Genomic DNA, 26,260 nt, shown 5'->3' with positions numbered 1-26,260 from the left:
CCAAAGGGCTGACTGATAAGTTTACATAAGGAAGGAAATAATCAATTTAGGCCTGTTACTGAATGAGCTCTTATCATGTTCATTTCCTCACTATTGCTTCTCAAGCTAAATATTACATGTTTAGCAGCAACTTCAAAAGATTTAACATTCTAGCTTCTGCATTTTATTAAGGAAAACTCTTTCAATAGCACGAAGCATTTGCTTCCACCACAATATGAGTACAATTCAAGCAGTGACAAACTTGCATGTTAAGAGACTAATATTTATGTTGAAGGAAGCAATACATTCCTGCAGGAAGATTACATTTTTTCCAGCCTGCTATTTAATATTTCAAGTACAGAAGAGAGATTTTAAAAGGTACTAATAAGTAGGGCACTAATTTCCCCTCTGTGGATTTTTCTCTCCATCTCCTGTAATGTGCTTTGTTTCACTGCATTAATCTACTTTTTCTCCAAGAAATATGTTTTTTTAAGACCCTGATGACAACAGCATGATTTGTGGGTGCACATGACTTGTCATGCTAAAATTTAAAAATGTGGCTCTTATTTTGAGGCTGCATTAGACCATAAAAAAAGTACATTGTGTCTGGTAAGTGACTGACTGTAGACCCTTTGTCTACAGTAGCTTTGCAAGGCTCCTGAGAGCTTCATTTAGAGCTGAATCAGTTCCATGAGATCAAAGTGGAATTACTGGGAGTGGGGAGGGAGAGTGCCAACTTTAAAAAAATATGGTAGTACTCCATAGATTTAAGTTGGCTGTGTCATTAGTTGGTACTCCAGTGCAAAACAGCTACAGATTTAACACAGCACAGCTTTCATATGAACCATTATATGAGGTCAATATTTATTTCTCCACACTTGACCTGGCTCATACCTTGGTCACAGTCAGTACTGGGGAGGATTTGCTCTAGTCTTAACTGGGATGTTTGTTTTTCCACAAACACAGATTACATTTGTATCCTAACATGGAATGTGTCCAATCATGAAGCAAAACCTCTGAGATGTTGTAATGCTGCCATTGCTATAAAACATTCTTCATTGGCATCCAACTGCTATAGCAAGTGCTGTGGAGGACACCAGTTGTGGCTAATTCCCTCTGCCAACAAATCTGACAATGATACCAGAAGCAAGCTGCAACTGAGAAAAAGGTCAGAGAATTGTGCCTTGGATAAACTTGTGCAGTGCACTTACATTTAGAACCAAAGTATGCAAAGCTTCATAGTTCATTTGAAAGAAGGGTGGTGGAAAAAATAAAACAAAAAATAACCAACACTGAAGTGTTGAAATCTTGATAATGGAAGTAAATGATTTGGGCTTTTTTGAAGTCAGTGGTTAGGAAACATATGAAGTATAACTCACAGAAAGCCAAAGTGGTACTGGCATGTCAGGAAAATCACTTACGAGATATGGCAAAGGCTATACCTGACCTTCTTGCTGCTGCTTCTTACATGACATTATTGGATATGGATCTGGTTAAGTACTTAGTTGTCACCTGACAGTAGTTGACCTGAAAATCACAGTGAGAAAGACCATATACTTTTTCATGTTTCTGGCCAAAAGGAAGATGTGGAACTCATTGACTCATCAGTTCTTTCTTGAACTACTACAATGGTTTCCATGTTGAAAATTTCCAATTTTCACAGTCATGAGGAGCTCCAAACAATACATAAAAGCAATGGAGCCAGTAGTAAATGAAGCAAGAAACTAGGGAGAGTGTTCTATGAGTTCCTGCCCTCTGATCTCCTAAAAGGACCCAGATCATTAAGAGATGACCTCTCAGAATATAATCAGAACTTTCCTACTCATAAGGCCTCTTTGTTGGTGGAGTAGTGCGGTGCTTTCCATCTGAGGTCATGCTCAGACCTTAATATACAGCAAAGGAGAAACTCTGGCAGATCTTCCTCTGCAAGGGACCTTGGCTATGGAACTTCTTCCCCTGATCCAGCACAGCCTGAATTTTTAGACCATCAGGGTACTTCATAAGGTTCATCCATTCCATTGTGAGCGCTCTCCTTCCCAAAGCTGCCATTACAACATTTGCCTTGCTCGAGTTTCAGCACTGTAGGACTCAAGTATTTCATTCTAGCACATCTTTAATTTACAAAACTAGATTTATTTATGGAGCAGACCCACTTCCTTTCCGGAAAGGTTATATACTTTTCATCACCTATAATGAATATATAGTTTAATGCACTCATCAAGAGCCTGATGGAAAGACCTTGAAATGGAGGAGAATCTGTTCAACAGTTTGCTGCCTCGAGAAAATACAGAACACTCATCTCAGATTTTATATAACACAAAGGATGATGCATTTGCATTTAACAGCCAATTTTAAGCAAGAAATTTAATGCTTCTCTCCCTGGGCCCCATGATGTATGCAGTCTCAGCTAGGCTTTGATCCAAAACCCTTGACCTAGCTCTTCGAGGTACAAATACTGCAGCGCAGGAATTGTTTGATATGGATGCTCTCTAAACCGTTTCCCAGAGAACATTCAAATAAAACAGGCACTGTACATCACTAGGCAGTCCTACACTTCTGTAGGAAAGCTGACATTCATTTACAGAGAGGGCAACGAAGTTGTCCAAGGATCATCAGGTACTAAAGAGATGGGCAGGCCTTCCTGCTGTCCAGCACATCCAGTAAGATGAGAAGATCACAGAAACAACACAGTAATGAGTAACCAATTGTTTTGAGTGAGACTTTCCACGGTACTGTGCCTGTACACTTTACAAATCATTGACAGGTTTGTTATGCAAGTGGTCCCTGGTACCTTGTAAACAGAGCTTCTCCATGCTCTGTTGATCTTTCCACTGCAATTTGTTGCAGGTCTAATAGCTGCTTAAATAATTTCTGACATGGAAAAGCATAGGCCGGATCTAAAAGTGTAAAGCAGAACCCTTAGGCTTAGCTGCTAAATCCAGGCACCTACCACTGAGCTCGAGGCATCTGCATTGGGGTGCTTGACATTATCAGTGCAGCATGCTCAGAGCCTCCACAGCAACTTTATTCTATTAAGTCTAAGCATCCGATTCTCATTTCCAAAGTCTCAGTTTAGGGAATCAAAACTGGAAATTCTGAGACACTCAAAAGGGAAGTGAAACTTTGGAGCAAGTAAAATTTGTGTTAATTCTCTGGATGACAGCGCCAGTTCTGCAGAGTGACAAGAGCTCTGCATGGCCCAGCATCCCCAGATAGTCACACCTCTCCAGCAGGTGACCACTGTGTGAAATATCAGCACTGATTGCCTACACAGTCTCCTGGAAAACACAGAGACAACTGTTAGGGACTCCAAACTTACCATCAATATCTTCTCTGAGCTGTCGAAGGCAAGATATAAGGACAAATTTACAGGAACTGTATGGTTCTTGGGAACAGCTGTCCTCTTGGAAGCATGAAGATCCTAGAAAACAAAGGAAAAAAATTCCATTACATACAAAGAGAAATTTAATTTTTTTTAGAGCAATGAAGCGAAGGTTGTTTGCTAAACTAATCTGTGAGGCACATAGAGGAGTTTTATCTTGTAGGGATGTGAAGGACTCAGTCTTGGTTTGATTACTTCCACAAGTTGTAAAGTATAAGCACAGTGAAGTTTAATCTAAAAGTTCACAAATAACACAATTCATCATTAGTCTGCACATCTTTCATTTCCATCTTATGTGGAAGTGCTACACAGCCTATTTAACCTCTTGGATTCAGTTTGTCTGCACAAAAGGGACAGTAATACTCACTTCCCTCAGGAGGTCATTTTTGCATTATTTTTGCTACCATTAATCATAATTACTAAATCAGATAATTGTCACATCAGTAACATGAGTTTATGTTACCTCTTTACTTATAAAGTGGATTGGCTTTTTTTTTTTTTTTTTGCTTTCTATAATAATGAGAAAATCTAAAAATCCACATACTCTGGGCTAGTAACACCAAATGCTGTGTACACTGGCAGACCCTAGAAACAGAAAGTTTAGTCAGATGGCAATAGATTTCAGTAAAATACTCTGGATTTACACCAAGAGGAATGAGACAGGACCAAATTTTTATTACATTCTCCTATGTTTGTAATCCCAGGCTTACAAGCCTACTACCAAAATTTGACCTAAAAGACGTCAGTACTAGTGCCAAAAATTGCATTTTGGCCAAAACAAATATTTTACTTTCAGTAAATAAATTTTCACTTTCCTGCCTAAGACTAATGTTGTTGAATTACAGCTGAAGGGCTCAGAAGCCCTCTGCTTCCAACATAAGCTACTAATGAATGTAAGGGACATTCTGCATCACAGTCCAAGAACCAGCAGGATCTTCCAATAAGAGCCGAGGAACTCCACAGAAGCATGATCTAATGGAAAAAACATGACCAAATGCAATCCCCAGTAGAAATGTTCCTTATATCTGTCTTTTCCAAGGGACATTTTTACTGGTGTAACATTAGCTAATTCTTGGAGCACTCAAGTCTGCCTACAGAACTATTAACAAGAGGGCTTTAGAAAAATATGACACATAGCATAGCTCAAGGCTCTCCATAAAACTGTGGATGATAGCCTGTTTTTGAATTATTATGCATTTCTTGAAAAAAACAGAGCACTTCATTTTCATCTGGGGTTTGCTCTGGTGCCCTTTTGCTTAATTTAATAAATAAAAACACAGAAAGCAAAGCACAGATACACATGGTAAGCTAGGAAGTTTTTCTCTTTGCTATAAAACTGATATCCCCACAGAAAGTCAGCACTGAAACCTCACTCAGAACACCTCCCAGCCCTGCCAGACCTATTTTCTTCATTTGCAATTTTTCAATAGGAAGCTGTGCAGCCCGAAGAACTAAATCAGGCATCTGTCTTCTTGGTGCTAACAGCACAATTCAGGTCACCCCTGCCACACTTGTCAGTCCTCATTCAGGTTCCCTCCAACCAGGAGCATCATTTCAGCTGCAGAAGGCAGTTTATTTGCATCACTCATGGTGTGGCAGGAAATTGGTCCCAGCATGGTGTACATTTCTCCTTGTTGTTATCATTATTTTCATTCACAGAAACAGTTTAATAACCAACAAAGGAAGAAACTGCCATGAGCATTAGGATGTTTTGTCTGGCATGCTGGCTCCAAGCCTTGAATTTTTGTCATTAGGTGATATGATAACATTAGCAAATAATAATGATAATACTAAGATGATAAACAATATCAGAAGATAAAAGGAACACAATGTAAGCACTCTTTGACTGTTATTTTGTCTTTTTCTCACTTGTATTATGGCACACCACTGATTATCTGCTTTCCTGTATGAGTCACATCACAAATTATATCATTTATCCTTTCAGAGGGTTCAAAGGATATCATAAACCATGGAGAGCAAAGCTTGCCTTGCACCCTAATGTAATCTAAAGTGCCTGGTGGTATAATTGTCTGCCTGTTGACTGCTCTGCTTAACGGGCATTTAAAGCAAAGAAAAACAATATGTCTCTACTGCATTGTTTTTTCCATTTATGCTCATTTTTTCATATATCTAAACCCGATGCTTTCTGCCACTTTCTCTTTCCTACCTTTCCACTGCCTTCTTGTCCATCTTTTTCTCAGCCTCCTTTTTAACTCCTCAATCTCCAGTGTTAAATGAATCCTTTCTTTTTCCTAAGGCTGAGACTGAAATCATGTCCACAAAACCTTTTAAAAATTATTTGGGCTCTTTCAAGGAGATAGGGTATTCTACAGGTTTTAACCAACAGCCACGAAATCATAAGTGCACCCAGGAATGCACTAGGCACAGTGTCCAAGTGAGTGTGGAGCCATCCAGCAGATCCCATCAAATACAACCAAACAAAACAGAAACCACAGAAAATGTGCAAGAATGTATTGAAACATCAGCTTTGTATCACCATCTTCTCCTTAACCCTCCCATCTGGTCCACAGGTTTGTGTCACCAAGATGTCTGGTAAATGTCACATAACCTTCATCTGAATCTGTTAATTCATTAATTTTTTATTGCATCTACTTCTTGAATATCATTAATAAATTTAATATTTGTATTTTTAATGATTTGGAAACATTTGTAATTCAAATGCTTCCAACTACCTCTTTGTTTTTTTGTAAAAGTTTTGTGTTGCTAAGGAAGAAGATAGAACTGGCTTCATTGCATCATCCTGGTAGAACAGGATGAATTTGTTCTAAGCAAGCAAGGTGATAAAAGGGTTTTTTCAGAACAACATGTACAGTTTCTATGCATTACACTTCCGGGTCACACCAGATGGGGTATTTTAATTTTTATTTGCACAAAATTTGTGTAATGCAAACTGCCACTGTACACCTTATGCACTCAACGCTTTGCATATTTTTCTCCAAAAAATTGCATTTTGCAACTGCTGCAAAATTATCAAATATCACTCCATCACACACCGAAGTGGGTGAAAACCTGTTTTCCAAAATGTGGGCTAATTCTACATTGTTCATTTCTGACATATAATATACCAAAAGATAAAAAAATAATCCAATAACAATTTCATTTAACAAGTCTCTGCTATGATTAGCTGATACCAAAAAACAGGTGTTTAAATATTTTAAAAAGTCAATGTTAATGAGTTGTTGTGCTGCTTCATGAAATTCAGTTTGAAATCCAGTGCTTGTCCATGCTGTAGTTTAGAAATATTTTCCTACCATTTCTGAGTGATGAAAGAAGTGGCCACATAAAAAAAGTGCTCTTCTCTAGCACTTCACATACTGCAGGTTATGACATGATCTTTGCTTCCACTATTTACTCTTTATTCTGTAAATAATAGATAATTATACATTAAATAAAATTATAATAGTTGTTAATTTGTCATTTTCAAAGAACTACCTGCAAAACAGAGAAATTTATTTGGTATTACGCAACTTCTCTTTAAAAATAGGATCTCTCCAACCAACAATAAAGGAAAAAAATAATTTTTCTGTTTAAAAATATGTAAAACCACAAAGTTTGTTCTGGGACTGGGACTCACAAGTCTTAGGTCTGTGGGTTACATCAGGGATGGCCCAAGGAGTTCAGACCAAATTTAACTGTGATGACTGGAAAGGATAGGAGCAGGAAAGCAGGGAAGTGAATCTCACTGCTGCATCTCACAACCAAAGGATTTTGTTGCTCTCAGTTCCCAAGTTATGCCCCACAAAGTGCCTCAAGAAACCCATTTTCAAGTTTTCTCTCGAAACAATTCTAAAGGTGAAGAGCTCCAAATGTCCCTTACAAGTTTTAATGAGTGATGGGAAAGTTAGAAAGCAGGGTCATGATTTTTCAGGTATTTGAAGGCCTGAGTTACCTTAGCATGAGCATAGAACAGAAATGTTTTAATTTCTTCCAATTCTGAAGCAGTATCAACATCATCCCAGCATAATGGCACTGGGCTATAGTTCAGTAAACAGCAAATACCAAAATGCTGATCTGTGGTACCTCCAGGTGCCTGCTATAAGTCTCAGAGCATACACATCATTACACATTGCAGACCTTTTACACAGTATGACTGTTTCCAAAAGTGAAAGGTGTAATTCTATTACCTTTCTGTGAACATTTTTGAAACAACAACCATTGGTTACAATCCTATCGGGAGGAACAATCTCACTTGCCTGCATTTCCACTTATTTATGGTTTACATTCAGCTCTCAAAATGTGGTTCCAAGCTACCAAACCCACAACAGCTGTTTTCAGAAACAAGCTTTTCTTATCATTCGGTATCAAGCATTAGAGCCCATTAGAGTATGGAAGGAATGCCACAAATGAACTAGGTTTCTAGAGTCCTAGGAGATTTGTTTCAGTTTCTAATCAAACTGGTTCCCAGACTTAATTCAATCAGCCTTTATTTTTCCTACATGTTGGCAGGAGAAAGACTTTTTTTTTTTCCCCAGAAGCAATTACTGTAAATATAAATGGCTAGGCACTCAAGCAGTATATTAACAACTCTAAATCCTTTTCTTCTGCTCTTGATCATAAAACCCCTTCATTCCAAGCAGCAGTAATGCCCCTCTTTATAGCATAAAAAGTATAAAGAAAGACCATCTGGGCTGGCATGCCTGCCTTTCTCATACTCAACACAGATTCAAGGTGACCCCTTCCAGTGTTTCAGACTCCCTGATCTCTTTCAAAACAACTAGAGACTTCTGATAGCTTATCTTATGCCCAGGATCTTTCAAAGTGCATCAGATGTATTAGGCATGATGGAAGAAGAGGAAGGAGGAGGAATGATATGAACTGATACAGTGCTACTACCCATGTTCATTTCAAGCTCATTTGAAATAAATTTGTCCAGTTAAAGGATGGTGACTTCCCATATTAAAATCAACAAGGGAACAAGTATCTAAGTAAGACTGACTTTCACTGCTAAAAGAAGCTTTAAATGTTAACCATGTAGTGACACAACATGCTTAAGTGTTGAAAAGACAGCACCCCACCATAATCAAAGTGACACTGGAAGAAAAACCTATTTCAGTGGAGAAAAGCATTAGATTTTTTCGGGGGGCTTCCCAGATAAAACAGCACAGACAACTGCAGTTGTATAAATGTATACATACACACTCAGAAAGACGGGGATAGAAAAATGAAGGGATATAGATTTAATTTCCAAGAGTGGAGTGCAGAGGTCAGTTTATAGTTCTTGAGCTGAAAACAAAATACAAGGAATGAATAACTATCACGACAGCTAGAATCATCAAATATCTGTTCACTTCTGGTGGCAGACTCACAAGTGGTTTAGTATTTTTACACTACTTCAAGCACCAGTTTGATACAAGCACAGCAGATTGCTTAATCCCATTTACAACCGATCAGCAGCATGGATTACCTTCTGCAACAACTTCTGCAAAAAGTCCTTTTCCTGTACTTCAGGTGCCCCAGCCTAAAGGGCTGGGAGTGTCAGAAACCCCTGGCAGAGGAAAGGAGGAAGGTTATTAAAAGGTAGCTGCTTGCAGGTTGCAGCACCTCTGCAGAGAGGTTTCTTTGCACTACATAGGTGCAAAGTATAGGAAAACTTAAGGAAAATATACTTTGGTTTACATTTCCTTTTCTTGGGCAGTCTCAGAAGAACGACACACACAACTACCCAGACATAGTGTGAGGTGACAGGAAAGTTCTTTTTACAGGAAATTCCCCAATTATCCTAGTTTAATGGTGCATGTTTTAAAATAAGGCAAGGTCACTCCTTTTTAATCCACATTAAAAGAATAGTGATATCATAATGCAAAACCACACAGGTAAAGAATTATAAAGACTGTGTGGAACTGAACAGGCATTATCCCTTCCAAGCTGCTGTTGAACGGGTATGAGAGAGACAGATCTCTGCATTTCTTCCCCTTTATAAATTCTTAGCACCATCCTCACATCCCCTCAGCGCAGTTTTTAACAAAGTTTTACTAAGACTAGTCCTATGGAGTTTTCATACTCAATGAAAATACTGAATATAAGTGTGTTAAACAGACTAAAAGAACCAGTCAGGACCATGTCAGCTGCAGTAGAAAAATGACACATTATACTTACATTATGAGTTCTACTTCAACAATTTGGTTTCATTATATTTTATGAAAACATCCTACCTTTTAAGGTTTCTTTGCTCATCTGTTGACACCTGGTTACATTGTTTTTCTTTCATTACTTTACATTTCATTACATGAAAAAAGTCTGTAATATTTATCTCTACTTAATTTAATAAACAGTCTCTTATACTGTAGCACAAAGTGTTAGGAAGTTACCTAATTCCTAATTGCTAAAGAAAAGATCTTTAATGCTGCTGACATTGTTCAACTTACTCATGTTTCCTTCTTATTTATTCAAGTCAACATCTGCAACATTTCCTTATCCCGGATTTTCATTCTTTTGTATCAACATAAAGGCAACTCTTTACAATTTAAGCAGAACATTTTGTATTTTTGTGATTTTTTTTTCAATGTTTAATTAGATTTTAACAATGTCAAGTTGTTAGGCAATAATTTACAGTCAGGATGGATTACAAAGGGAGATCCCAGATCACAGAGGTCCCAGAGCTTTTGAATGGTTTCTCTGGCTTTACGTCCATGCATGCTGCTGTATGTTTAAAGGGTGACATCACTCATCTGCATTATTGTGCTGTACATTCATCAAAGTACTGATTAGAATCTAAAAGTTCTCAAATAGCAGGAGGATTTAGTAATTTGTAATCAGATACATAAGAGCCAACAAAAGGAAGTATCAGTGCTTTCAAGGGGAGTTTGTGACCTTCTGGTGCAGGTTCTGGAATAACTTTCCTTGCTGATTTTAAATTGTATCTGAATTGCAATATTAACAAAGCAGTTGGATGCATATTACAGGTGAGGGGAAGTTTTCCAGTCAAGTATCTACTCTGTAATTATGTTTTAGTGTTTTACCATGTATTTAGGAATATCAGTACATGAGGAAGAAGAAAGACATGAGCAGCTTAGTATGGCGACACTCTCAGATTTTTAATTTGTTGAGGTTAACATTTCTGGTGGTGATTTTCTCGTTTCATATGGGCATGATGATGCATTATTGTTGGTTTTTAATTAATTTGAGACTCTGAAGCTTTTCGTTGATCAGTGGGGAGATACATAATGCACGTGTTTGATACTATGTGAAAAATTTAATGATAGCTAAGTTTATACATCTGTAGTGGGTATGAACCCTCTCTCTCTCTCTCTCCAAAGCCATGTAGAAGATTTCAATCTACGTCTTGATATGTAACAAGCCAAGCATTTTATTTTTATTTCCATCACAAAGAAACCTATTTCAATGGCAAATTTGTCTCCCTTTGGAGTGACTCTTCTATCTGCATAAACTGCTAATAAATCATTCCATACTTGATTATTCCAGTGCACAGCATATCCCAAAGAAAGTTTACAGTTTCAAGTCAAGACATCTTTGTCGATGACCTCAAGGCTCTTGCAGATCCCAGGTGGAAGCCAGCTCACTAGTTCACTTCTCACTTTCAGCCTCCCAGGCAATACCTGTTACTTCCAGTGTTTTATTAAGTTATTGCCTTGCTTACAAAATGCAGATATGTTTAGATGATAGGCAGGGGTCTTACTCCCACCAGGCAAAGCCTGTGTCTCTCTTTCAAAGCTATTGATAGTGTATTTCAGTGCAGATACTCCGTCTCCACCTCCTGCAGCAAGACCTGAGTGCAGCAACAAGAACGTGCAAGAGTCTCCGGACTTTCCATCCCGCGCAGGGGCCTGCCGGGACCCCGCTCAGCTGCACGGAGCTGCTTCAGACTGCCCAAAATTGTGTTCAGCTGCAACGTCCTCCCAAGGGCTGTTTCAGCAGTTGGGGCTTGTCAGAGTTCACAAATGGTTGAAGACTCCCTTCTGCCCAGCCCCAGCCTGCTCCCCCAGGAAAGGCACAGTGAGAGGGTGCTGGTGGGGCCAGGCTCCCCAGCTCAGCGGTACCGAGGAATTCCCCCGTGCTCTCGTGGTGCAAGGCAATGGATGCAAGCCAGGGATCTGGCTCAGCAACTGCTTCTTTTAGACAGTGATTCTCCCCACACACACTGCTTTCATTAAACGAAAATTACCGCGTGTTAAACAACACTAAACTATCAGTGAGAAGGAACAGTGGGAAGAATTTCCTTCAACTGACTGGGTACCATGAACTTTTCTCAGGTTTTAAAAACCCCATGTCAAACAGCTTCCCTCAAAATGCATAGATGTCCATCCATGCAACAGCTCAGGGGATAAAAAGTTCCTGCATATTCCAGGAATACAGCTACTTGACTGCACGTTCATGAATTTTGGAAACACAGTCGACTTCATCTGTTTCCAAAGGTTGAGTTCACAAATGTATTGTAACAGATCATTTCAGTAGGTCAGAGAGAACGAGAACCCAGGGTCTGGAAGAAAGGTCCCTAATGGGGGCTCTTGGAATCCACTGTTGTTTTCAGCTGCAGCCTTGTTTTTCAAAGCTCTGCCAGCACCAGCAGCTTCTGCTCACAGAAGGGTCGGCAATTTGTTTCCTTGCCTTTTTTTTTTTTTGGGCCATTTTTACAAAGCACACAGCTCCCATTCTGCAGCCCACGTTCTGCCTTTGTTCATTGTCATTAAAACTTCATTGACAACAAGCAGACTGAAAGGGGTGTAAATGCATGTAGACACTGCCCCCCTCTTCTGTTTCCTGAACTCCAGCCAAAATCATCGCATTTCATACATCCTGAATAAAATCATAAATCCATCCCCATGGGGAGCTGGGTGTTCCCCTTGGAAGTTGGCCTGTGGTTGCAAACTGCTTAAGGAATATAGGCCAGGTTTCTCAAACTGAAACTGAGGCATGTCTGACTTTTTTGTAATACATAACTTTTGCTTCCTTTTCTCTGAAAACCATGCTTTTCATGTTTTTAAAATAATATTCCCTTCTAATTCTATACACTTAAAATGTGTATAGCTGAGCTGCCAGATGCCATAAATTGTCGCAGCTCGACCAGACATGAGGAATCTATTGTGCCTTATGCAAGAGGAGGATGTGCAAAATTGCAAACCCATTTTTATATGCAGCTTTACTAATGCTAAGACATTGTTGGAGATTAGTTGGGGCTGGCCTTTATGGTATATGAAAATTCTTTTGCCTCTACTTTGCAGAGTTTTATATTCAGTCTTCACCATGTAGATAACTGTAAGAATGGCCATAGCTTCCCATAATACTCAGATCTGGATAGTAAATGTTACATATTGCTGTCCTGTAAGTAGTTTACACTGCAGGATAACATCATAGTCTAAATACCTAAGCCAGCATTTTCACGCCTATAAGCTCTGAGCTGTTTAATTTTGCCTTTTCACACCCACCATTTCCATTAGCATCTGCAGGTTTTATGAGAGTCTCCAGTACACTTACTTCCCTTTCAATGCAAAGTTCTTAACATATATGACACATGAAAAGCAAAAAAAAAAATAGTTTGCACTTCTTTAACAAAGTGAATAATGGCAAAGTAATATAACACAAGTGTGCCAAGTCTTTGTTCTAGCCAATAAACAGACTGTCTCCCTACAGTCTCAGTGAAAAAGAATATTTTTTTTCTCACAATTATAATTATTAATCTTCTGGATGGTATAACCCACAGAATATGTTGTGAAACTAAATTTGAAGATGGAGAACACGGAGGGAGAATACATCTTCAGGCTTTTGGGTATTCTGAGGGAAATCATGTATATAAATGAATATTTTTTTCTGTATGTACACAAATTTTCCCAGAAAACAAAGAGATGGCTACTTCACTGAAGTTCTGGTAATTATCCTCATATATAACCTGAAAGTAATGGCCATCATAGCCCATAAAATAAGTGAAGTCCGGTAAATAAGCAGTTCTTGCCAGAAGTCAGCATGTTTTTCTATAACCTCTCTCACTGATTCAGTACAACAGGTTCATTAAGTCATTAAATCCCTCCTGTGCATTAAAGATCTTCTGCTCTTCCTGGCACCCACTGGCACTATGTGCACACTGGGAAATTCCCGTCTCTCTAACCAGGAATATCTGTTTCCTTTTCAGCTTGCAATGCAAACTCAGCAGCAGTGGCACATGTTCATGTTCATGTTCATCAATGACTTGTGCCATCCATCTCATTCAGGAACAGAATTGTTTTAAATGAGGGGGAAATTGTCATCCTTTATATTTTACCTTTTTTTTCTTTTTTCCCCCCTTAAGTTGGATGTGAAGGAAAATGCTAAAGCACTGCAGAATCTAGCTTATTAAAATTCAAAAATACCAGATCCAGTAGTAGCTATTTCACCTGTTAGGGCCTCGAGTTTGTGTTTCATTGCACAGGAATAGATTTAGCATGTTTAGCATCATGAAATTGAAAAAGTGGTTTAAAGTCACTGTGCACCAAACCCTAAAGCTCCACCAGATTCAGGAATGTCATACTCAAATTATTTGACCTATTTCAGTCTCTTATGTGCCCTGAATGGCAACCTCTCCTGCTGAGGATTTTCCAGATTCTGCCATGGGATTCAATTAAACAAACATCAGCCAACCTCTGGCCCCAGCATCTTTAATGATCACATTATTTGCCCATCCATAAAGTAGACAGCTCTAAGGCTACAGTTATGCCAGTAACTTGGAACAAGGCAACACAGAGAAAACTGCAAAACTCATGTTATCCGAGCACCAACCAGTTTTTCTAACCAGCAAAAGACTCCTTTTGAAAGGAGCACAGTCTGAAGAACATTCCTACCTGGGTCTCAAAGAGAAACAGCAATTATTTGTTATGTCACAGTACCCCATAGTCACCTGCAGCCACTAAAATCCACAGGAAAATACATTGCAATTTTAGTAGCATTCCCAGGAAGCATGGGATAGACTTAAGGAAACTATTTTTAATTTTCCTGTCTCGTAAGTTGTTCCTACCCATTAAAATTCTTCAAAATATTCTTTTTTTTTATTTGAGATGGAAATGTGTATCACTGACTCCTTATAAGCTCCACTCCCCCTTACTCAACACTTCATCTCCGATAGATTAAAAGGAAAAAGGTCTCCTCACAAGATGACAACAACCTATTAGACTTGCTTTGAGAACTCCTCTCCATGAGCTATGTACTCAGATGCTCCTTCCTCTTTCCAAAAGGTATTGGAGGATCTTCAGCTCACACCTAAGGCCGGTAGAGAAAAGCCAGCCTGTAACTTTCTGTGCACAAATACACCTAAAAGCATCAGCAATGAGCCTTTGCCAAAAGCTGAGGAGAACAGTCACTGAGACCTTAAACACAGCTGCACTGAAATGGAAGCTCAGAAGTGCTATCCCAGATTTTGTATTACATACTGGATTCTTTCCTTCAGCTGGGAAAGGCTTAGCCCTTTCCCTCTCCCCAGTATTCCTAGCAGTGCAGTGCTCCAGGAGAGCCATCTCTTCATGCCACCAGAACTGGCAATCCTCAGAGACCATGAAAGGCTCCACACCAGAACAGGGCAGGAAGGAGAGAAGGGGAGAACACAAAGTCCTCATCTGTGCCCAATCTGAACACCCCAGCACAAGAGAAGGGGCAGCTGTATGAACTTCCAAGTCGCCACAGCCCAAGCCAGGCACATTACACCCTGTAGGCCATCCAATTTTTAAAGCCAAATACAAAGCAGGACTTCCCTTTGCCCCTGCATTCCACAGTAATGCCCAGTGGCTGTCTGCAGCTCGCTGGTTCCAGCAAAGATCATCTCTGATTAGGCTGCATAACAGGGTAAGTAGCATTTGAAGGGCTGAGGCGTAATTCTCACGAGTACAATATCCCTCATGCTCTGTGAAGGAGAGGAAAATGATTGCGGTTATCCACCACTACAGAGAGATGTGATGTCTGGTTTTAAAAGTATTTTACACTCACTCTTTTCCTGGCTCTCTCTACTTGCAACATCTCTGTGGTGAATTTCTGAACTGAATTGGGGGAGAGGTTTTATTGCTTCCTAGCCATAAATGAGGTAGCAAAGTCATTTTTAAAAATCAATTACCTGTAAAAAGCAGTATCAGAGATTAATTTTTTCCCCCTTTATTTACTAAGGGGAGTTAAAATCTTTTACTCTAAATATAGTCTCTTTCACTGTGGAAACACAAATTGCACGTCAGGGCCATTGTCTGTCAGCCCCATCAGTGCTGCAGAATAAAAGCAAAGGTTACTTGTTTTTGGTGAATTATGGCAAAACTGACAGTAGCATAAAATCACCTTAGCCTTGGTAACAAAAGCAAGCCATTGGGAGACCACAGGAGTAACCCTGGATGATGAGCCACAGCGAGCCATAAAGGAAGATCCTGTCAGTGTATTTTAGCTTTCTGCACACATCAACTACTCAAAACAGATAAAAGGTTGGTACATCAGATTCCTCCACCTTTGGGACCAAAATTGCCTCTTTTAGTTCATGTTTACACTACCTAGGAAAGAAGGTCAATTCTCAAACATTAAATCAGAGTCATACTTATCACTACTGATGCGGTGCTGCCTTGTTACAGCACATCAGATGATGCCCATTAGATTTTGTCACAAGAGAAAAATCACTGCCTGCTCCCTGGCTGAAGTAAAGCTGATGGTCATGTGACCGTACCACTTTTGTATATCCTTTACACGTCTTTACATACATATATATCTTTGTACATCTTGATGTAAAGGTGACAGATTCATGCTGTGTAAGAACATGGGATGTCAAAAGTCATCCTCATTTTGGAAACTGAGATTCCAGTCTGCAGGAAGAACGTATTGTAGCAAGCTGCAGAACATGGAAACTGACCCTGAGAAGCCCAGTCAAGCTGAAAAAAGACTGTAAAGGTCTATGTCAAATAAACATCGTTCCCATCTCAGAGAAAACTAGATGGTAAAGGGGTAAAAGAAGGAGGAGGACACCAAAAGATGCAAGCCTGTGCTCTTCCACAAGGAATGTGAGTCAGCATTGCCTCCTGTGAAGGTCTGTGGATTATTTACCACAGCCTAGCGAGCTCTTAAACAACACGAGAGCCTTGAAGTAGGCACATGATGAATTTGCTCTCTCAAGTAGGCTACTTAAGCTACACTCATGTGGTTTCTGAAACAAGGAAAAACACTCCAGGAAAGAACAGTGTAAACCATATCTCAAATTTAAATATTTATATTTTCTATATATTGCACTTGAAGTTCAGGCTGCATATAAACCAGAGGTTTTGGAGATAAATGAAATAGTAATAGTTGGGAAATTATGACACAGAATTTAGAGAACACTGAAGAGCTGTTTCATACTATTATATCTCATCTTTAAAAGAAAAACTGCATGTCAGTGACTGACAGAGATTATAATGCTTAGGCTTAAGGGGAAATGAGATGATAGGGCTCTTATATTTGCTCTTAAGTGAATCTGCAGCCAAGTGCTCTAAGGAAAAACACTGTAAGTCAACTCAGCATCTGCAAGATCAATATAATTCTTTAAGAGGAAAAAGTTCTCTGTTTAACTTATTTTTCTCCCACAGGAGACTGTGTCAGACTGTTGCAGGAAGCAGTAAATTGCAGAGTTTGTGGACTCTGCTCAGGCACAACAAGAAATCATTGTAATTCAAGTGATGAAGTTGAAAACACGGGAATCCAGTGGAAAGTATTTTTCATGTTCTGAATTGCTGCTAAAGTTGTGGCTTCAAACTGTGTCAAATAAACCACACTGCTTGAGACCTAGATCTGCATAGCCTGAAGTACCAAGCTGAATATCCAGTCCCTACACTCTCAGTCGGAGAGTTGAGATGAGCTTGTTGGATAAAATGAGCTCGGCATTAGGGCCTGGAGTTATGGACTGGATGGAGATAACACAAGACTGACTAGAGGGGAAAGGAAGCACCTTCAGACTGAGGACAAGCAGGATGCTGAAGGAAGGGGGATGTACTCAAAACTATGTTCTAGGAGTATAATGGCAACCACACTCTGGGGGAGCTGCACAAGGGAGGACTGTAGTTGTCACAGACAAGACATGAGGAAAAGCCCAGTCAAATATTCTAGCTGGATTTAAAAAACTGCCCTGTCTTTGAGTTAATGTAAAACAGAATCAGCAAAAGGTACAGCACAAGCTAGGTCAAGCTGAAGTCTGAACTCAGATTATGGGTGACAGGTGAGACCATGGTAATGTATACTGTGATCAAGAAAGGAAATCCACTCCAGCATGGAATTGAGAGAATGGATCATTTGGACTTTTTTTTCTTTTTTTTTACTCTTTTGAACAAGTTAGCAGGGAGTACTTGATAGATGATGAGAAAATTTCCTGACGATCTTTAGTTGCATGATAAATGTCTAAGCTTAACTAAACCATCTTAACAGAAAAATTAGACAGAGATAATGGTCAAAGCCATGAGGAATTAGTTGATTCAATAACTTTCTGTACAGTGTCGTGATTCTAATGTCTGATACCTCAGTACTACAGGAGGTCAAAGGACGGAAAGCAACTGCTGTCTACTTCCACATGAATGTGGAAATCCTCCCTTTGCCACAGCCTTAACTTCCCAGTTCTTGCTGGGAAGCTAACTGAGCTGGCCAGAAGACAAGAATTCCTCCTCATGAAAAACACTGAGGTTTTGGCATTTGCCATTCAGACAAAAATGAGGGATTTCAAAATATATCACCACAGGGAAAAAATGTCTCTGAATTACTCCAGAGCAGCACTGAATGCACTTGTCTAGTGGTGATTCAAGTCTAGTCTCCTCAGTTTCTGTAGCTTCTCAAAGAAAGAGGGGAAAACATCCAAATCTTCCTTTTGGATTCAGCTGTTCCTCTGAATAAAATTAAAATAGGAGGCTGAATGTTTCCTTCTCTTTTAATGAAAGGTCATTATCTACGCATTCCTAAGATAAACTATGGGAAACATAAAGCGGGGTGATTTCCAACTGAATCAATAAGGATGAAAGATGATGAGAAAAGTTTTTATATCTTGTATGTAGAGCATAACATCAGTTAAAGGCTGCAGAAGCTGCCAAGTGACTTAATACCAGAGAGAGTATCGTTTAGGTTGGAAAAGACCTCTAAGATCCTCAAGTCCAACTGTTAACCTAGCACTGCCAAGTCCACCACTAAACCATGTCCCCAAGTGCCACATACTTGAGGCAAAAGGGGTCACTGAATGCAAATGTGTCGTGTACAGCTGACAGAGAGGCTGAGGCAGGATGGGATATGAGGACACCCATATGCCATGAGGTAGCCTGTGCTTATGAATCCATGCAGCACCTCCGCAGGGGATGACAGAAGAGCTCAGTCCTCCCAACTCTTCAGTGACATTGCACTTGTACCTTGGAAAAACTCAGCCCAGAGATGTGACAGTTGGGATAATCCCAACTAAGAGAGTCACTAAATCAGCATTTAACACTATCTCTGTTGGTAACCTCTGTAATTGTGGTATTTAGTTCATGCTGCCAGATAGGGGCTGAAACCAATCATGTTCTGGTTAATCTGCCTTGAGTAACTACAGCTGGTGGGAGGGAAGAAAATTACTCTGAAATTAATCTGTAGCCTTATAATAAAGGTTACTGTTATCCACCAAGGAATGTCCCGGGGCCAGCCCTGCCCAATGTTCTGAGGGACTCTGAGGAATGCGCAGGAGGGGAAACTTTCCATTTAAATACCTTCTGAATGTTTTCATGCTTTGCATCCTCCTCCTTTCCTTTTCCCAGCCACTCTGTTCTCACAGCAATTGAGACTCTCCATTGAAACTTGCTTAGTTGTCTGGATGTTTTTTCTGGATAAATTTGCCTTGTGGTTAAATAGATAAGCAGTTTTCCGGTTTAAAACCATCTTTGGAGAGATCTGTAGTAAAAATGAGGCTGCTTTGTTTTGTTATACACCTGACTGGCTAAGTTCTGCATGCTGCTTAAGGCCAGGACATAGAAGAATATACACAGTTTTATAAGGTTACATAAAAAGTTATAAATGTCTTATGTAAGTATTTGACTTGTTCATAGTCAATGAGAACTATTTGTACACGTAAGGCAAGCAAGATTTATCCTGTAATGGATAATCCTTTCTTCATTTAATAAATAATCCTTTATTTACTTTTCCTCCGTTCTCAAAGTCAGTCTTCAGAACCTAAAAAAACAACCCATGACCTCATTACCTTCTCCCATCATGGTGTTGGAAGCCTAGGGATGACTGAGCTTATGTTAACATGTTTGCAAGTAACCATTCAGCCTTTTTTTTTAAACAACACTTCTGATGAAACCCATTCCAAGAACTGCTGTGATGTTCCATATGTGATCTGAACACGATTCTGCTTCATCCTACATAAACCCCAACAAATTAGAAGTTTCCCATGAAAAGCATAGGCCTGGCTCCCATTATGCAGGGTAGGATTGGAGGAGAAAAAAAATTAAGTACAGAAACAGGCATGAATTTTAGGATTAATTGCAAGGGCTATCATTTGATGTTTGTGTTTCTCCAGTCTATGGCTTAGTGTGCCTTAAAGTCTTTCTGATTTAAAACTTTGAAACCTCCCTGCTGCACGTCAGCACCATTCCCTAATCAGCTTCCTTAACTTTGAGAAGCCTGCTGTAAAGGGAAAGAAACTCTGCCTGGACTAAAAGATTTCCTATCCAGATGAAAGCCCCTAAAACAAAGCAACAGTACTTGGCAATATATCACCATAAATATTGACATGATTTATTTTAAAACACTTATTAAAATTAGGCTCCTAATCCCACGCTGAAGCATTTAAATCAATGTCAACCTTTTCCAAATGGCAAGTATTCAACCAGTACCCCCTGGAAATATATGGTGGCTTTGGTGACCAGCACTTTGGGATGTCAAGCTATTAATTTATGCAGCTATCTTTCAGCATCCAATTTTACTTGACCTATATTTCAAAGATGTCTTCTAAAAACTGGAGAAGGAAAAATTTTAAATCCTGGCAACAATACATCAGTTGCTATCAATGGGGACTTGATTTGGTAATAATGTTGTTGTGAAACAGACCATAAGATGATGTTGTTTAAAATGGGACAAAATAACTCAATAGGCCCCTTTTCTCTTTGGTAAATTATGTACAGTGCTGCCTGGATCCCAGTTCCTGTAGCATGCTTCCTACCATCTGTTTTCCATTTTTCTTTAATTTCCATTCATGCCCTTTGGCCTATTCCCTGTGCTCAGAAGAAAACAGTAATTAAAGTTGACATTATCTCTTGTGCCTTTTCCAGACTACATAAGTTGAAGAGGTCTTTTTTTTAATGTCCTTATAAGTTGTCTTGTGTCTTTCACTACAAGATCAATCTTATTGTTATTTTTTGAGGATCTTAAGAATTGTCAAGTAGTGACCAGTTAGATACTCTTGTTGACCATAGTAATGAGGAGGTTTGATTCTCACTGCATCTGATTTCCATCATTTCATTGGCACAGGTTTCAGCAAATGTCCTTGTCCTTTCTAGAGTGCCAAAATTATCTCTAAGAATACAGAACAACATAAGACTTGCACTAGGTTTACAGCAAGCTCCTCACACTATCAATAGCCTCATGAGGTGGAATTCAGTATGGGCATAATTTTTGTCCCACAAACTCAGAATAACTATTTGTTTTCCTTTACAGCTACAGCCAAAAAGATCTTCTCATTGCTCAGAATAAATTGTTGCCCTGTGAAACTGCTGTACACTGAAAATTACAATCATTTTGAGTAATTCTGGACCTGCTCTTACGAAAATCAAGTTCATTTTTAAACTCCAAACATCACAAGTTTTACAAGCCTAGGTTGTCCACAAATTCATGCGCAGTGTTTCAATAATAATGATGATTTGCCCAGAGACCAGCTCAAACATAAAGAAATCTCAGACTAAGCAGTTATTTGAAGCCAGTAGTCACAGCATCTGAGGAGGCACAAGCACATTGGTGTGCTGGGGACAAATAAAGCGGAACCTTGCCAGCTCTGCTGCTGTGGGAGCTTTCTGTGTGGACAGAAAAGGAGGGACACATGCATGTCCCCTTCTCATTAGGCTGTAGGACAGACAGACTTTAATTCTTCACATTGAGAGCCATTCAAACACTAACAAAGTTAAATGAAGGCTTTCAGCTCACGGCTGAATTTGCCTCAGAACTGAATATCTGCATGACCTCATTTTGTTTTTTAATTTTCATTTTTTTAGCCTTAGCAGTGCTTTACAACTAAGGCTTGCATGTAACATTGCCCCATTTCCACAGGAACTTATAAACAGCAAGTTACTGTCCCTTCCTCTTGCAAAATAACATTTGACTTTCAGTTAGTTTTATATTAAGCCATATTTCATGACAATGGTGCCAAAGTCCTAAAATATGGCCTTTCTTTGACACTGGAGTTGTGTTATATGACCACAGTCTTGTGTTCTGTGGCTGCCTTTTTGGGAGTCATATATTTTAAATTTGACATTTATATATAAATCACCTCTAGGGAAAGGGAAATTGTGCTCTTAAAATCATATATATGAACTCTTAAACAATTTCCTCAGTAAATACTCTCTTTCAATAGCTCCAGATTGTACTTAGACACAGTACACAGTGTGTATGACATGTGTTTGCTGTCCACCAAATAGTTAAGTGAAAACACCTGGAAGATGATGCCCTCACCAGCCTTAATAAAAGATAAGTAGAAATTTAGAAGCCAGATGTTACTCCTCACATACATATGAAAGAACGATTTGCCTCCTAATTCAAACATTTCTATGTGCCACAAAATAACTCGGAACCTGTAAAGCACCACAGAAGAAAAAAAAAGTTATATAAATTGATATAAAAAAGAGGTACAGAAATTATATTAAAATAATAACAATAAATAGAAAATACTGCACTAATTCCCACTGTGTATTAATCCTGTAATTTATGAAGCCATCCTTTGGACACAGAATTATAGACATTATAAGTGCATAAATAGATGTGTGCGTTCTCTTATTGATTTTGTATGTTTTCTTTGTATTTTGATACATCAACACAATACTTTAATGATAATCTCTTCTTTTCTAATACTAATTAGGGATGTCCTTAGGAGTTAGTTGTGATTAAAGCACAGAAAAGGAACTATACCTTTCAGAGCTGGCTAAAGATCCAGACATCAATGAGGCACCAAGTCCTGTGTATAGTTCAAATGATCACTCATCCCATTTTCCCACCCCTCAAGCAATCTCCAAAACACCATGCTATGACAAGAAGAGACAATTTCTTTCCCTCATCATCATCATCATCCAGTTCCCAGAAAAACACAGCAATGGCACCAGCTGCAGGAGGCCCAGGAACAATCATCCTTTCACTCATCTCTCTACTCCCCTCCCTGTTTCCTTGCTGTTTTCCCTCTCCTCTTTCTTCTCATTTTGCTTTCTCAAGTCACTTTCTTTCTATGCATTACGAGTTTTCCTAACGTGCTGCCAGACTGCATCCATGGGCACATGGAAACAGGAATAGCATCCCACAGCTGGCCAGAGCTGAGCTGCGGAGGAGGAACATGCGTTTTGGGTGCTTCCATATTGATTAGAAACATTTTGTTCCTAGCTCGAAAGATCCATCCATTCCTCTATAGCAATGAGTTTGATACTTTCCTCAATCTCACTTTCCTTTAGCAAAATAAACTTTAGGTTTGTTTGACAATTATGGAAAAAGAAAAAAAAAAAAAACCTTAAACCAACAAAACCCACAAAACAGGTTGAACAAATCAAACTGTGATGTTGTTTGTTTATTCCTCTGCATTAATTCCAGACAGCTGGATATAAAATTAGTGCATTTAAAACCACAGAGATTTGCTGTACTTCAGTTCAACACGGTGTAACTGTTTTTGGCAGGAACAAGAGGCAGCTTGGTAGATAACAAAAGCCTAACAACCAGCACCGGGTTTGGGACTGGAGTCTTCCCAGGTCTGACTAAGTATTGGCTTCAGTGGAACAGCAAAAACACTCAAAGCAGCACACAACAGTGGGTGCTGTGTCAAATATGTAATTACCCAAACCAATGAAAGCAAATATTCTAAAAAAACACAAATAAATAAAATAAAAATTAATACAAATGTACAGTGCCCAGTTTTACAGTGTAGAGGTAAGGATATTATTTTGCAGTCTCTGATGTTACATCTGGTCCTAAAGTCACTTGCTACTCATTATTTGCTACTTCTGAAATGTCATGAAAACCTGTCAATATAAATCTTAACTCTACTTATGGAAAAAGCTTAGTATGTATTATGAAGGGGTTTTTTTTTCTAGTTTCTGCATAGAGAACGACAAAACAAAATTAATCTTCAGTGTAGTAGGGAATGAGAGGTTTTTTAGCTTACAGAAAGGGGGTTTTTCACTGGCTTTGCTTTGGTCCATCTCACAAAATCTTTTCAGAAGACTAAAGGGAAAGATGTAGCTATTGGAACCAATTTCCTTGTTTCCACATTCATCCAGTTGGCCAATCTCATATCCCCTGCATATTTCATCTTTCCTCCCACTTATTCAACGATATGATGAACAATATTGATATCTCCACTCTGATTAAAGCAGAGTGTGATTTCCTTTCAAATATGAATTAGTACTTCACAGAATGAGAATGTATTTAACTTCTTAGAAATACAGCTTGTTTCTGCAATATTCATTGCATCCAGATCAATAAATCATTTAAATCTGGAGGGAATTCAACTTCCCGAGGTACAGAGGTCAAGCTACAGTGGAACTAGCAAATATCAGTTTCACACAGATGTGCAATTAGAACATCTGTTTGTGTCTTCTCTGCCTATTAAGATGTTTATTCTGTTAATTGCAAGCAAAACATAAGTAGCCATTGTATTTTTGTTTTTGTTCTAACATGAGGAACTTAGCATCCTATATTCAACTTAAACAAGCTGTCAGCAAAGCAATTAGCCACTGCTGTACTTTTAATGGAGAGTCTCAAGCTTGGCAAAAATTCAGCTCACAGAAGCTGGTTAACTTGAAAATACTTTGCTACAATTTCTGCCCTAAACAAAGAACAGTAGAGACTTGTCAGTTCCCCGAATCACCTTCTTTCATTTGTTTAAATACACGAAGTTCCTGTTCTGTAGCAATTAAGGGAAGCTGGTGGGATTTTACACAGCAGTTGATTTCATATGAGTGGAACTAAACAGCACAATCTGATGACTCTCAGCCGCCAGCCTTACAAATACCTACATATGTGCTGAGCTCCGAGTTTGTGAGCAGTTTGCACATTCTCATCAGAACATTTGCACTCTGCCAGCATCTGCATCATACAAAATGCAAAGTGTTGTAAAAGAAACACTATCCACAGTGGAAGATGCCTGATGAGTGGAGCCAAGGACTCTGAATCTACTCATGCAGCACAAATATTTGCAGGACGGAGGTATTACGAGGCAGAGGAAGCAACGCAACTGGAACACCAGACTGAGAGTCCAGAGTCTTCTCCAAACCACTGTTTACTTATGACAGGAACTTGGCATGCTGTTAAGTTCCCTTTGTCTCCATTCCTCTGTCCATCTCTGCAAAACCAATTAAGATCCAGAGATGAGAACCAGTTTTTCTAAGAGCTAAGCTCATTATTATTGTTCCTTTGGGGGCAAAACTCCCTTACTAAAGAGGATTAGGATGCCAGTTGTCACTTATTAGAGCTAACAACATGCAAATTTCACAAATTCTTGTGTTTTTGCTACCTCTGTTATTGACAAATAACTATAGACTCTTAAAAGGATGCACAGTCTAACCAGCTTTGAATTGAAACCCAGATTTTCCACAGGCTCTCTTGCATTAAGGAGAGTGGCACCCTGACCTGGTGTGCCCAAGGCAACAGCAGATCCTCCTCCCTCTGGTATCACTACCCATTTTGGAAGGTACCAGACTGATGGAAGCTTTGTTTGCCATGAGCAGACTTGTAAATTATCTTCTGCTTCACCTGACCTCTTAAAAGCATAAGTATTATTTTTCAACCAATTATTTCTCAAATGCATAATCATTAGAAATGTCAGTAAAATAATAACTCAAGGGTGCTTCCTGTTAAATTTCTTAATAACCACATCCTCTGCTAATAAACACCTAGGCCTTTGGCCTCAAGTTTATTTAGCCCAGGATACGGGTATTATTACCTCATTAAGAGGAAACACCCTCAAGATATTATTTAAGTACCTCCAGAAGGAAAAACAGCCGAATGAAAAGGATGTATAGGCCAGCTGTTTAAAATTCACTGGGTGAGGCAATTTTGCAGGTAAGCCACCAAAAATTAAGTTTACATTGCATAAAGAAATACTTATTTCTAACATGATAACATGCAGTTACCTGTGTGTTTACAGCAAGAAGCTGAAGGTAAGGGAGAGTTAAGGAAAGGCCCTGATTTAAATTTCTCGGCACTGAGCATTTAGCAATACAATGATAATTATTGGCTCTGATATATTCCATTTCTCTGTTACACTGGAAAAGGTTGGAGATGCTCTGCTTGGCTTTTCTGCTGCAGAAAAGGCAGCTTTCATATTAAATGTGATGAAGCTGATCTATAGTACCATTTCTTCAGTTCCTGTGCTTAAATCTCAGCATGTGGGCAGATTTTTGTAGAATCCAAAGCTAAGATATTAAGCATTATGGTATCCTTTTGAATAGAAATCATTTTAAAATAAATTCTTAGTTATGTTTATAGGACCAATTTATATCTTTAAATAGTGCAGAATCATTTTATATATTGTCCAGATAGACACATTAGTTCAAAACAAAAGTATATAATTTATTTTTTTTATTTCAATGATGAAATACTAATTATATTTGGTAATTATATGAACAATAAATCTTAGTATTATATATGTTCCTTGAGAACAAAATATTCTATATATTTTCAAAGCATATTCATTTGAAGAATTACTTTTACATTGCAATATTCCAGTAGAAGCAAAGACTGGACAAAGGCTCTCACTTCACT

General features: G+C 38.8%; 1 long non-coding RNA gene across 1 annotated transcript in view; it reads right to left on the bottom strand.

The window, feature by feature from the left end:
• The window catches only part of LOC135412689 (uncharacterized), a 160,212-nt gene that overhangs the window by 112,486 nt on the left and 21,466 nt on the right, over positions 1 to 26,260 (bottom strand). Inside the window, exon 2 of the long non-coding RNA XR_010429890.1 lies at positions 3,299 to 3,400. This is a non-coding gene — a long non-coding RNA (uncharacterized LOC135412689). The remainder of the gene's footprint in view (positions 1 to 3,298; positions 3,401 to 26,260) is intronic.

This window comes from Pseudopipra pipra, chromosome 4 (genome assembly GCF_036250125.1).
Source record: "Pseudopipra pipra isolate bDixPip1 chromosome 4, bDixPip1.hap1, whole genome shotgun sequence".
Lineage (NCBI taxonomy): Eukaryota > Metazoa > Chordata > Aves > Passeriformes > Pipridae > Pseudopipra > Pseudopipra pipra.
The sequence above is the reverse complement of the archived record's forward strand: the minus strand, read 5'-3'. Positions and strand labels throughout refer to the sequence as shown.